The sequence below is a fragment of the Bufo bufo genome, assembly GCF_905171765.1.
Source record: "Bufo bufo chromosome 6 unlocalized genomic scaffold, aBufBuf1.1 SUPER_6_unloc_1, whole genome shotgun sequence".
Classification (NCBI taxonomy): Eukaryota; Metazoa; Chordata; class Amphibia; order Anura; family Bufonidae; genus Bufo; species Bufo bufo.
This window is the reverse complement of record NW_024400000.1, coordinates 385,363-399,457: the sequence shown is the minus strand read 5'-3', so window position 1 is coordinate 399,457 and position 14,095 is coordinate 385,363. Positions and strand designations below refer to the sequence as shown.

General features: G+C 51.1%; 1 long non-coding RNA gene across 1 annotated transcript; it reads right to left on the bottom strand.

Moving 5' to 3' along the window:
* Window positions 1–4,437: 4,437 nt before the first annotated feature.
* On the bottom strand, window positions 4,438–4,815 carry LOC120982877. The gene is made up of 3 exons (XR_005774974.1): window positions 4,793–4,815; window positions 4,587–4,715; window positions 4,438–4,488 (listed from the first exon to the last, which is right to left on the bottom strand). It is a non-coding gene; the product is annotated as an uncharacterized LOC120982877 (long non-coding RNA).
* Window positions 4,816–14,095: the final 9,280 nt, after the last annotated feature.

Here is a 14,095-nt window from a genome sequence, read left to right as displayed (position 1 = left end):
TTTTTTCTGCCCGTTCGGAGCGAGCTCGACAGGACAGCCAGAGGGGTTCCCCCCAAGCAACCCACCTCCCGGCAGCGGGAGCTGGGCGAGGGGGTTGCACGGATGAGGGGACCGCCACGAGCGCCGCGACACACAGCGTCGAACCCGGGCTAGAAGGGAGAGGGGACACACTCGCCATATGCCGGCACGGACTCCAAAGTCCGGACGAGCGAGGGTCCCTACCCGCGGGGTCACGACAAGCCAAATCGATCAAGGGTGGAGGAAAGCAGGAGGAAGGAGTGGAGGACTCCTTGCCCAGGCCCCTGGAACTGCCGGTGGGGTGCGCCCACCCAGTTCGCTCCCCGGAGCCAGATTCGTTCTCATAGCTGGTTCTTTCGCTCAAACCGACAAAGTCTACCTTCTCTTGCCAGCGGGAGGAGCGGGGGACTCCTGCCAAGGCCCGTCGAACTGCCGGTCGGATGCACCCACCCAGTTCGCTCCCCTTGGCCTCTCTACCTTCTTCCGGGAGGTGTCCGAAAGTACCCCCCCCTTTCACGTCACATGCCTCTGAGACCCAGGGGTCTCGAGCCGTCATGCCCAGGCTCTGGAACTGCTGTCGGTGAGAGACAGCCAGGTTCGATCTCATAGCTGGTCCTCTCGCTCAAACCAACAAAGAATAAAAGTCTACCTTCTCTTGCCAGCGGGATGAGCGAGGCACTTCTGCCCAGGCCTGTCGAACTGATGGTGGGATGCACCCACCCAGTTCGCTCCCCTTGGCCTCCCTACCTTCTTCCGGGAGGTGTCCGAAAGTATCCCCCCTTTCACGTCACATGCCTCTGAGACCCAGGGGTCTCGAGCCGTCATGCCCAGGCTCTGGAACTGCTGTCGGTGAGAGACGGCCAGGTTCGATCTCATAGCTGGTTTTCTGGTTCTCTGTCTCAAAACGGACACCCTTATGGAAGTTCAGCCCAGCGGTCAAAGCCAGACCATGTTACCCGATTTGACTTCCATAAGCCTGGGTACATTTTTCACAAAGTCCCCCTCATTTATGGAAGTTGCCTCCAGCGGCTTCCCTTGGAGCTAGGAACCCGAGACTTGCAGGGAAGGTAAAGGGGGACTTGAGACCCAGGGGTCTCGAGCCGTCATGCCCAGGCTCTGGAACTGCTGTCGGTATAAGACAGCCAGGTTCGTTCTCATTCTGGTCCTCTCGCTCAAACCGACAAAGTCTACCTTCTCTTGCCGGCGGGAGGAGCGAGACGCTCCTGCCCAGGCCCCATGGGACTGCCGGCAGGGATGACCCCACCGGGTTCACTCTCCTCGGTCGCGCGATTCCCAATAGCAAGTCCCTTCCCCTTGGGTGGCGGAGAAAGGGCCGGGGTGGGGGACTCCTGCCCGGGCCCCTGGAACTGCTGGCGGGATGCGCCCCTCGACTCCATCCCCTTGTCATGGTCCTGCCTCTCTCTCCAAAAAGAAATGACAAAGTCCACACGCTTCTCTGTGCCAGCGGGAGGAGTGGGCGACTCCTACCCATGCCCCTGGAACTGCTGGTGGGATGTGACCACACAGTTCGCACCCCTGGAGCCTCTCTACCTTCGTCTCGGCCCCCTTAGGGGTAATAAGCCGAGACTTGAAGGGCTTGTAGAGGGGGACTTGTGCTCAGAGCGCCGCGACACACAGCGTCGAACCCGGGCTAGAAGGGAGAGGGGACACTCTCGCCGTATGCAGGCACGGACTCCAAAGTCCGGCCGAGCGAGGGTCCCTACCCGCCGGGTCGCAACATGCCAAATCGATCTAGGGTGGAGGAGGTTCGCACAGACAACAAGATCCCAGGGTGGAGAAAGCAGGGGGAAGGAGTGGGGGACTCCTACCCAGGCCCCCGGAACTGCTGGTGCGATGTGAACACAGTGTTCACCCCCTGGAGCCTCTCTACCTTCTTCTTGGCCCCCTTCGGAGCTAGGAAGCCGAGACTTGCAGGTCTGGTAGAGGTGGACTTGTGATCCGAGAGGAGACCTCAAGCTTGTCTGTACCACCTTCCCTCCGGGAATGGCAGGGGGTGAAAGTCAGAAATTCTTACCCGCCTACGGTGCTCCTTTCCTGGGTAGACATTTCAAAAATCACCCCCTTCTGTGGAAGTCTTGCCTCCCAGCCGACACCTCGGATGTCATGGAACTGATGGTGGGATCAAAACACCCTGCCCACTCTCCAGGGTCTCTCTACCTTCTTCCGGAAGGTGTCCGGAAGTACCCCCCCCTTTCACGTCACATGCCTCTGAGACCCAGGGGTCTCGAGCTGTCATGCCCAGGCTCTGGAACTGCTGTCGGTGAGAGACGGCCAGGTTCGATCTCATAGCTGGTTTTCTGGTTCTCTTTCTCAAAACGGACACCCTTATGGAAGTTCAGCCCAGCGGTCAAAGCCAGACCATGTTACCCGATTTGACTTCCATAAGCCTGGGTACATTTTTCACAAAGTCCCCCTCATTTATGGAAGTTGCCTCCAGCGGCTTCCCTTGGAGCTAGGAAGCCGAGACTTGCAGGGAAGGTAAAGGGGGACTTGTGATCCGAGAGGAGACCTCAACCTTGTCTGTACCACCTTCCCTCTGGGAATGGCAGGAGGCGAAAGTCAGAAATTCTTACCCGCCTACGGTGCTCCTTTCCTGGGTAGACATTTCAAAAATCACCCCCTCTGTGGAAGTCTTCCCTCCAGCTGACACAGCAGATGTCATGGAACTGATGGTGGGATCAAAACACCCTGCCCACCCCCCAGGGTCTCTCTACCTTCTTCCGGGAGGTGTCTGAAAGTACACCCCCTTGTCGCGTCACATGCCTCTGAGACCCAGGTGTCTCGAGCCGCCATGCCCAGCCTCTGGAACTGCTGCTGGGGAGAGACGGCCATGTTCACTCTCATAGCTGGTTCTCTCGCTCAAACCATCAAATGATACCTTCTCTTGCCGGCGGGAGGAGTGTGGGACTCCTGCCCAGGCCCCTCGAACTGTCAGTGGGATGCGCCCACCCAGTTCACCCCCCTGGAGCCTCTCTACCTTCTTCTCGGCCCCCTTAGGGGCTAGGAAGCCGATACTTGAAGGGCTTGTAGAGGGTGACTTGTGCTCCGAGATGAGGGGACCGCCACGAGCGCCGCGACACACAGCGTCGAACCCGGGCTAGAAGGGAGAGAGGACGCACTCGCCATATGCCGGCACGGACTCCAAAGTCCGGCCGAGCGAGGGTCCCTACCCGCCGGGTCGCGACATGCCAAATCGATCTAGGGTGGAGGAGGTTCGCACAGACAACAAGATCCGAGGGTGGAGAAAGCAAGGGGAGGAGTGGGGGAATCCTACCCAGGCTCCTGGAACTGTTGGTGGGATGAGACCACCCAGTTTGCCCCCCGGGGCCTATCTCCCTTCTTACAAGGGGTGTGCGAGACTTGACTCCCATGCCATGATACACCACCCCTGTGGATCAGGAGAGGCCTATCATCATGCCCAGCCTCTGGAACTGCTGGTAGGATGAGACCACCCAGTTTGCCCCCCAGGGGCCTATCTCCCTTCTTACAAGGGATGTGCGAGACTTGACTCCCATGCCATGATACACCACCTCTGTGGATCAGGAGAGGCCTATCATCGTGCCCAGCCTCTGGAACTGCTGGTGGAATGAGACCACCCAGTTTGCCCCCCGGGGCCTATCTCCCTTCTTCCAAGGGATGTGCGAGACTTGACTCCCATGCCATGATACACCACCTCTGTGGATCAGGAGAGGCCTATCATCGTGCCCAGCCTCTGGAACTGCTGGTGGGAGGAGACCACCCAGTTTGCCCCCGGGGCCTATCTCCCTTCTTACAAGGGGTGTGCAAGACTTGACTCCCATGCCATGATACACCACCTCTGTGGATCAGGAGAGGCCTATCATCATGCCCAGCCTCTGGAACTGATGACCTGAGCCAACTTCATTTGAGATAGAAAAATAGTTTATTTAATTTACACATACATATTAATCACTGCTACTTGAAGTGTTGGGCAGACATTTCATCTCCCTCTCCACCATGTTGATTTCCTCCTGGGGGGCAGCGGCAGATGGGGTCTGGCCCTCATCACTACTACAAGATCTCTTCACCAGCTTGTAACCATGACAGATGTCATCCAGCACTTTCTCTCGGTAGTGCCTGTCCGCCGTGGAGTTCGTGTGTGCCAAGTACTTTGCAAACAGAGACTTTTCAGGATCAGTGTACCTTGCAAGCGTCCATGTTTCACAGACCTTCCTGACCACCTGACTGGAGATATCGGGGAGGTTATACCTGGGAACGAAGGGGAGAATAGGCTGAAGATCCAGGCAACAAAGAGACAGAGAGCAGGGATGATTGCTTGGGCACTACTCACTTTGATTGGTAGCTCTTGATGTCTCGTGAAACATTATGTCGCTCAATTCCCACTGAAGAGAGGAAGAATTTATCCTTTGTATCGTCTATGTCACTTCTGGTTAGCAATGGCCGGACTTTTTCATAGTAGGCCTGAAACCACTGAGGAGAGAACAAGGGTACAAAATGTTTAAATGGAAGAGGGTGGGAGCTGAATAACACCCGGGGACCAGCAAAGGGGCATCTCTGCTCACACTAACCGACTCTTCATCATTATCCAGCGCGAAAGCAGCAACTTGTTGAGTAGAGGTCTTGTGGGTTCTTACACCGATCACACATAGTTTTTCACCTTCGTACTCATGGTGAATCCTCTCATCCCACTCTCCCACCTGCAAGGAGAAGAAGACATGAGGAGCGACGAATGGTAAAAAATAACCCCACATACTGAACCAGAAAAGCGACTTACAGTCATGTTTTGGACTACCCCCGGTCGCTGAAGATGCTTCAAGACAAGAAGGCACTCTAGGTAGAGGATAATTTCAGTTTGCTGATAGGGAGTTGCGCAGTTCGCCCAGGCTTGGGCTATGCACTTCAAGAACATGCTCTTGGCATCCCTGAGGACTGCTCGGCAATCGGACGGGCTGGGTGATTTTTGGCTCAAGGCCACGTACCTAAGACAAGGGGAGAAAGAAGACCAGATAAGTTAGGTACTCACCAACAGGGAGTAGGGGAAGACCAACAAATGACTCCACCATCCCATCCCTACCCCTGGCTCCACATTCACCTCTTGTCGACCCGGTCTCTTGAGAGCCCTTGGACAGGATCTTTTGGATGTCTTCGGTGACCGTGATGAAGAACTTGCACTTCTTGTACAGGTCAGGCTGCCTGATGGAAAGGTTGGTGGAGCGCATATTGTACTTTACGAACCGCCGGATACGCTGTATGCAGTTGAGCCTAGTCTGGTGAGAGAGCTTGGCTTCTAAGAGCTTGTCAAAGTAAGAACGAACTTTCTCAATGTCGCTGACAAAGTCTAGGCAGGCACGTTGTGGGTTCATAAAGTATAGGAACCGGGCAACCGCATCCACCTCCTGCCTGTGATTGCTCAGGCCCAGCGTAGACCGCAGGTAATTGGCGTAAGGTTTCAACAGAGGATCCCCAGAGGGATGACGGTTGTACAGCCCAGCGTCCTGCATCCTCTGCCGTGCAGCACCTTTCCCTGTGGTTTTCAAAGTCCTAGAGGCAGGGGAAAAGGATGATGAGAAAAAGGAAACAGTCACGGTGGAACCATGAAAGTCAAGGTTCATCACCGAGGGTCGTGTACCTACCTGGGAGTGCATTGAAAGAAATTATCGTCGCTATTATCTGGAGACTTGGTTGCAGATAATAGGCCCATGGATCCTGAAGGGGTCACATCCCCCTCCACACCTGAAGGGGCCAGATCCTCCTCCACTAGGCTCAGGGTTATTGAGGCACACTCCTCCACTGGGCTCACGGTTCCTGAAGAAACCTCCACCACCACTGGGCTCACAGTTCCTGAAGAAACCTCCACCACCACTGGGCTCACGGTTCCTGAAGAACCCTCCTCTGGGCTCACGGTCCCTGAAGAAACCTCCACCACCGGGCTCAAGGTTACTGAAGCACCCTTGTCCTCCACTAGGCTCAGGGTTATTGAAGCCTCATCCTCCTCCACTAGGCCCACAGTTTATGAAGCTACATCCTCCCAATCACTGCTGAGCTGGCAAACAGTTCCATGATCGTTTGGGGTGGAAGATGAAAGAAGCTGGCTGGCCTGTGCAGGAGGAATAGGAGTACCAGACGTCAAACTGGCAGCGCTATAGAGAGAAGTAGAAGGTACGTAAGTAACTAGAAGGGTGTTCAGATGGTAACACAGGTGCACCACACATTGCAGGACCTTACCAGGGAGAAGGGGGCTTATCAATGATAGTAAACCCTCTGTCTTCCAGGAACCGTACGATGTCTTCAGTTGATTGAAGGAAGGCGACCTGGTGGTAGCTGATGGTGGTACCACAGCTGGCAATGTTTTTCAGGGAGGTCTTGGAAGATAAAAGACTGGATTGGATCTCATGGTCTGTACAAAGTCTCATGCAGCATCTCCTCAAGTGCGTGGATAGGTCTTTGTACACTTTGTGACACACAGCACAGGTGAGGACAGTCCGGTTGTGACTTGGAAGAGAGATAAAATTACAATATAAACATGGGTATGACAAATCACACACGCCGGCTTAGTGCTACTTCATGGAACTGCTGGTGGGATGCACCCACCCAGTTCACCCACGGTGCCTATATACCTTATTCCGCAAGGTGTGAGAGACAGGGATCCCTCCATGGCATGACACACCACCTATGTGGCCGGGAATAGGGGACCCCAACATGGCCAGCCGCTGGAACTGCTGGACGGGTTCACCTGTTAGGTGCATGCTCATTCACGTTCTCTCTCAAAACAACATAATCTGCCCTTCTCTTTGCCAGCGGGAGGAGTGAGGGACTCCTACCCAGGCCCCTGGAACTTCTGGTGGGATGAGACCACCCAGTTCACCCCAGGGCCTATCTACCTTCTACCTTCACCCCAGGGCCTATCTACCCCCTCACCCTTCTACTGACAGGCGCCTCAGACCATGGAGCCACCAGCGGTCTGTCTGAAACAAGCTGAGCAGTGCCCTGAGGGACGCGGAGTCTCGGGGGGAATCTGCTGACTGGTTTCGGGGTGCACTTAGCAGCCATAGCCTTTGGAGGACACGCTCGGCTAACATCCATTAAGCCGGCGGACGCTCGCATGGCGGCCGCTGGGCTGGCAGCGCAGAGGCCTCGGCGGACACTTGCATGGCGGCCGTGTGGCTGGCTGCCTGGAGGCTTCGGCGGACACCGGCATGACAGCCCCTGTGCTGGTACCCCCACAGGCTTCGGTGGACAGTCGCCATGCAGCCCCTAGGACTCGGCGGACACTCGAATGGCAGCCCGCGGTGCTCGGCTAAAACTTGCCCGGCAGCTCCTCTGCAACCCACCCAGCAGAGAGGGTTCCCATACATGGGTCATACTCACAGCATGCCTCGTTCACGGCTGATAGGTGTCTGTTTCGGGGACGGGTACATGGCGAAATGCAAGCGGAGAGCAGTCTGCAATACATCACGTTGCTTGTGAAGCGAAAAGAAAATGGTAAACGGCATTTACTTCCTTCACAATCAGATGCGGCGGCCCGGGAACTCGTCAGCGAATGGGCTGGCGGCCGGAGTGATTGGAAGCACCTGATGCATGTCAGGGTCTGTATTATTAGATAGGTTAGATTAGTTAGTTAAAAGATACAAGATACAGTTAGCTGATAGGTTTTAGTGCAGGGATCTGTGTAGGGCATTAGGTATAGGTAGTTAGGGACTTGAAAAGACCTCTAGATATAGATTAATAGTTTAGGTTAGTGTTTAGGGCTATTTAGAACAGATTTTAGGTTAGGTCAGTTAGGGATTTAGTGTAATTTTGTGTCTGTCTGTCCGTCCTTGTTTAAACTTCAGTTTGATTGCGTGTTTCTGTGTTATAGTTTATTTAAATACAACAAAAGTCTAGCAAGACCTTAAATCCCTGTAGGGGTCCCTAACTAATGTTAAAAAAAAATTTACTTTATTATTTATTTGAAAAACACACACAAAAATCTTTTTTTTTTCTTTCTGTTGTGTGTGTTTTTCAAATAAATAATAAAGTAAAATTTTTTAACATTAGTTAGGGACCCCTACAGGGATTTAAGGTTTTGCTAGACTTTTGTTGTATTTATATAAATATCCCGAGGGTCTCTAAAAGGGACTTTGAACAAATATAGTTTATTTAAAACTTTAGTTTTGTTACATCTGTCTTGTCTTTGCGTCTGATTGTCCGCGTTTTTCTGTTTTATAGTTAGAAAAAAGAAAAAAAAAAGAAAAAAGTTTAGTTTTGTGTTTCTATTTGTTACATCTGTCTTGTCTTTGCGTCTGATTGTCCGCGTTTTTCTGTTTTATAGTTAGAAAAAAGAAAAAAAAAGTTTAGTTTTGTGTTTCGATTTGTTACATCTGTCTTGTCTTTGCGTCTGATTGTCTGCGTTTTTCTTTGTTAGAGTTTTATAAAAGAAAAAAAAAAGCTTTCGCCCTGTTCACTAAGCTGAGCCCTAGATAGTGAACAGGGCGGTGGGAACACTAGTCCGCACCACTAGCTCTAAAGGAAAACACCAAGGGAAGGACAGACAATACAAACAACATATAATCCCAGGTGGGCGACAACAGGAGACAACAAGAAGCCCAACAGGGATCCGGAGGGTAGCACTCTGGAACGACAACCAGGATTCACAACTCCAGTGGGTCAGTATAGATGTCCAGGCAGGAAGCTCTATTACTGGCAACTAGAGAAGTGTGAGGGGAGAATATAAGGAGGTTGGGAGTGGCAGACAAGAAACAGCTGAGGAGGAGAAGCTACGGATCCCTGATTGAGACAAAAAGGATAGCAAGGCAAACACAGAAAACAATCACTAAGAAACAACGTGATCTTTAGATATAGAGTGCGCAGCCACCCGCTGCGACCTCCTGACCCCGGGTATAACGGAGTCAGACGTGGCTCTTGATACCCTCGTGACAGTACCCCCCCTTTCACGAGGGGCCTCCGGACACTCAGGACCAGATCTCTCCGGATGAGAGGTATGGAAAGCCTGAATTAACCTGTTGGCGTTTACCTCTGACGCTGGAACCCACATTCTTTCCCCGGGACCGTAACCCCTCCAATGCACCAGATACTGAAGAGAGCGGCGGACCCGACGAGAATCAACAATTCTGGCTATTTGAAACTCCAGATTACCATCCACAATAACAGGAGGAGGTGGCAGTGGTGATGGTTCTAGAGGTGGAACATACTTCTTGAGTAACAATTTATGGAAGACGTTATGGATCTTAAAAGTCTGAGGTAGCTCCAGGCGAAAAGCCACAGGGTTAATGACGGCTACTATTTTATAAGGACCAATGAACCTAGGGCCCAGTTTCCAAGAGGGAACCTTCAACTTAATATTCCTAGTAGACAACCACACATAGTCATTCACTCCTAGGTCCGGACCTGGCGACCGTTTCTTATCGACCATGCATTTATATTTACCACTCATCTTTTTCAAGTTAACTTGCACCTTCTGCCATACCGATGAAAGAGATGAAGAAAACCTTTCCTCTTCGGGAACCCCAGAAGACCCCCCCTCTTTGAAAGTACAAAATTGGGGATGAAAACCGTATGCACCAAGGAATGGTGACTTGCCAGTGGACTCCTGATAATGATTATTTATGGCAAACTCAGCTAACGGTAAATATGATGACCACAACTCTTGGTTTTCAGACACAAAACACCTTAAATATGTTTCTAGGTTTTGGTTGGTACGCTCAGTCTGTCCATTCGACTGAGGATGGAAAGCTGAGGAAAAGGACAAGTGTACCCCCAAACGGGAACAAAAAGCTTTCCAAAACTTAGAAATAAACTGGGTTCCCCGATCCGAAACCACATCGGAAGGGACCCCGTGAAGCTTCACGATTTTACTGATAAACACCTGAGCAAGAGTTTTAGCATTAGGAAGTGCGGGTAGCGCAATAAAGTGTACCATTTTGCTAAACCTGTCTACTACTACCAAAATAACTGTTTTACCCGCAGACAACGGTAAGTCAGTGATGAAATCCATTGACAGATGTGTCCATGGCCTATTGGGGATAAAAAGTGGCAATAAAGACCCTGCTGGACGTGTATGAGAGACTTTCGCGCGTGCACAAGTAGAGCAAGTAGACACGAAATCCATTACATCCTGACGCAACCTTGGCCACCAAAAACGACGAGATAATAGCTCCAAGGTTGCTTTACTACCCGGGTGCCCAGCAAGTGCCGAATTATGATGTTCTTTTAATAATTCAAGACGCAGGTTTAACGGTACAAACAATTTCTCTGAGGGGCAAGAGGCCGGGGCGTCCCCCTGGGCCTCTAACACCTTTCCCTCTAGAACAGAGTGTACAGCAGACACAACCACTCCTCTTTGTAAAATAGGTACCGGATCACTAACATTACCCCCTCCAGGGAAACTACGAGATAACGTGTCTGCCTTGATATTTTTTGCCCCAGGACGATAGGTGATTACAAAGTTAAATCTGGTAAAGAATAGCGACCACCTAGCTTGTCTAGGGGTGAGACGCTTAGCCGATTCTAGGTACAGAAGGTTTTTGTGATCCGTAATCACCGTGACGGGGTGGATTGCTCCCTCTAAGAAGTGACGCCACTCTTCAAGTGCCAGTTTAATCGCCAACAGTTCCCTATTTCCAATATCATAGTTCTTCTCTGCAGAAGATAATTTTTGGGAAAAGAAAGCGCAAGGGCGCCATTTGCCAGGAGACGGACCCTGAGACAATACAGCCCCCACTCCCACCTCTGACGCATCTACCTCAACAATAAAAGGCTGGGAGACATCAGGTTGAATTAGAACAGGTGCCGAGGTAAACCTCTCTTTTAGAGGGGAAAATGCATTTTTAGCGGCGTCAGACCATTTGGAAAAATCAGTCCCCTTCTTAGTCATGTCGGTAAGGGGTTTAACGATCACTGAATAATTTTTAATGAACTTTCTATAGAAATTTGCGAAACCCAAAAACCGTTGTAGGGCTTTAAGGTTCTCAGGAAGATCCCAATCTAAAATTGCCTGGACCTTCCCAGGATCCATACGGAAACCTGAAGCAGATAATAGATATCCCAGGAACTGTATTTCCTGAACGGCGAAGACACATTTTTAAATTTTCATATATAATTTATTCGTCCGTAGGACCTGCAGTACTTGCCTGACATGCACCTCGTGTGTTTTCAGATCAGCCGAGTAAATTAAGATATCATCTAGGTATATGACTACAAACCTGCCGATGAGATGACTAAAAATATCATTAACGAAATGTTGGAAGACAGCAGGAGCATTGGTCAGACCGAAAGGCATAACTAGATTTTCATAATGCCCCTCAGGGGTGTTAAAAGCTGTCTTCCACTCATCCCCTTCCTTGATACGAATCAGATTGTAGGCCCCCCTAAGATCAAGTTTGGAGAACCACCTAGCACCCGCAATCTGATTAAAAAGGTCAGGAATGAGAGGAAGAGGGTATGGGTCTCGGATGGTTATCTGGTTTAGCTCACGGAAATCTAGGCAAGGACGCAGGCCCCCATCTTTCTTTTTAACAAAGAAAAACCCTGCAGCCACGGGTGAAGAAGAGGGTCTGATGTGTCCCTTAGCCAGACTCTCGGAGATATAATCTTTCATGGCTTGTCTCTCGGGACCCGAAAGATTATACAACCTGGACTTGGGTAATTTTGCACCGGGAATCAGGTTAACCGGGCAATCATAAGGACGATGAGGTGGTAGCTTCTGACAACCCTTTTCAGAAAAAACGTCCTCAAAGTCCGAAATAAATGTAGGTAGGGAAGCTATGGAGGCGATTAAGCAATTGTTATTTAAGCAATTCTCTCTACAATGCTCACTCCACTCCAATATCTCCCTGGCCTGCCAATCCACCGCTGGATTGTGCGCTACCAACCAGGGAAGACCCAATACCACAGGAGAGGGAAGGCCCTCCAGAACGTAACATGAAAGACACTCATTATGGTGGTCCCCTACCCGAAGGTGTAAATTATGAACAATGTGGGTGAGGTTTCTCTGAGACAGAGGAGCCGAATCTATAGCGAATACGGGAATAGGTCTCTGCAGCGTGCAGAGAGACAAACCCATAGTGCGGGCAAAATGGGCATCTATCAAATTTACCCCTGCTCTACTGTCTAGAAAAAAAGAAATAGACTCCGTCTTAACACCAAAAACAATAACCGCTGGTAACACAAATTGAGATGTTCGTATGGAGGAAACGTATACCCCCCGGCTGACATCCTCCGCACAGCCTGGGGTTAGTAGTTTTCCGACGGTCTTTTGTTTTTGAGAAAGGAGGGACAGACATTAATGAAATGACCCTTCCCCCCACAGAAAAAACAAGCCCCCCCCCTGCGGCGAACCTCAGGAGGACGGACCTGACGAGAAGTTCCGCCTAGCTGCATAGGCTCATCTAAGTCAGTACAGACTAATTGTTGTTTGGGAGAGGTAACCAATTGCTCAGGAATTTTCGATCTCTCCCTAAGACGCCTATCTATTCTGATAGAGAGGGACATAACAGCATCAAGGGAAAGGGGGGTCTCATACAGCGCCAGTGCATCCTTAACCCTTTCAGATAACCCAGAGCAGAACTGACTCCTGAGAGCCGGGTCGTTCCACTGAGTATCCGTAGCCCACCTACGGAACTCTGAGCAATATTCCTCTGCTGACCGATCTCCCTGTAGGAGTCTCCGTAACTTCGACTCAGCCAGGGCGACTCGGTCAGGGTCATCATATATGAGACCCAAAGCCCCAAAAAATCCCTCCACTGACCGGAGAGCCTGGGAACCAGGGGGTAGCGAGAACGCCCAGGATTGCGGATCCCCCTGAAGCAGGGAAATGACAATCCCTACCCGCTGTTCTTCATGACCTGAGGAGTAAGGGCGCAACTTAAAGTATAATTTGCAGGCCTCACGGAACGTCGCAAATTTGTCCCTTCCCCCAGAAAATCTGTCAGGAAGAACAACCTTGGGTTCTGTAACAACCTGGTTACCCATAGCAACCGCTGGGTGTGCGGTCTGCTGCATTTGCTGCTGTTGTTGGAGGACAGACGACTTCAATCCTGCCACCTCCAAAGACAGGCCTTGAAGCTGTTTTGCCAAGGCAGCAATAGGATCCATATTGGATTCTAAGTAGAGAAAAAAAAAACAACAAAAAAAATTTTATTTAATTTTTTTCTCAAAAGGTAAAGGCCAGTTATAATATCACGGTCGGCGTGACTATCACATACGTGACACAGAGGGAGGGAACAAGGAAGGCCCTGCCCAAGTGAGAGGGGAGGTGGTGACCCCTGACTCACCTAGCGGCTGGCACCTGGCTGCCCTGACGTCCCTAGACGGGTTCCTCACCGGTACGCCGATCACGTGCCTAAAGCCCTGGCTTTCCCTGAGCTGAGCCCTAGGTAGTGAACAGGGCGGTGGGAACACTAGTCCGCACCACTAGCTCTAAAGGAAAACACCAAGGGAAGGACAGACAATACAAACTCAACATATAATCCCAGGTGGGCGACAACAGGAGACCACAAGAAGCCCAACAGGGATCCGGAGGGTAGCACTCTGGAACGACAACCAGGATTCACAACTCCAGTGGGTCAGTATAGATGTCCAGGCAGGAAGCTCTATAACTGGCAACTAGAGAAGTGTGAGGGGAGAATATAAGGAGGTTGGGAGTGGCAGACAAGAAACAGCTGAGGAGGAGAAGCTACGGATCCCTGATTGAGACAAAAAGGATAGCAAGGCAAACACAGAAAACAATCACTAAGAAACAACGTGATCTTTAGATATAGAGCGCGCAGCCACCCGCTGCGACCTCCTGACCCCGGGTATAACGGAGTCAGACGTGGCTCTTGATACCCTCGTGACAGTTGTTCTCACATGTGTATTGCCGATGTCCCTTTGTCCTGAGAGATAATTGGATTACTCCTCTCCCCTCCAGGCCAGAGAGGATGAAACCATGATGCATTGTGGGGATGTGTTGTGTCTGTGTATCCTAAGTTGCTGCATATATGTCCTGTGTAGCAGTCTTGCTTCTTGTCCACTAGGGGCGTGTCCACCAGATGGGGAGCTGCATAAATACGGGCGGGTAGCCCTCAATAAAGAGTTCTAT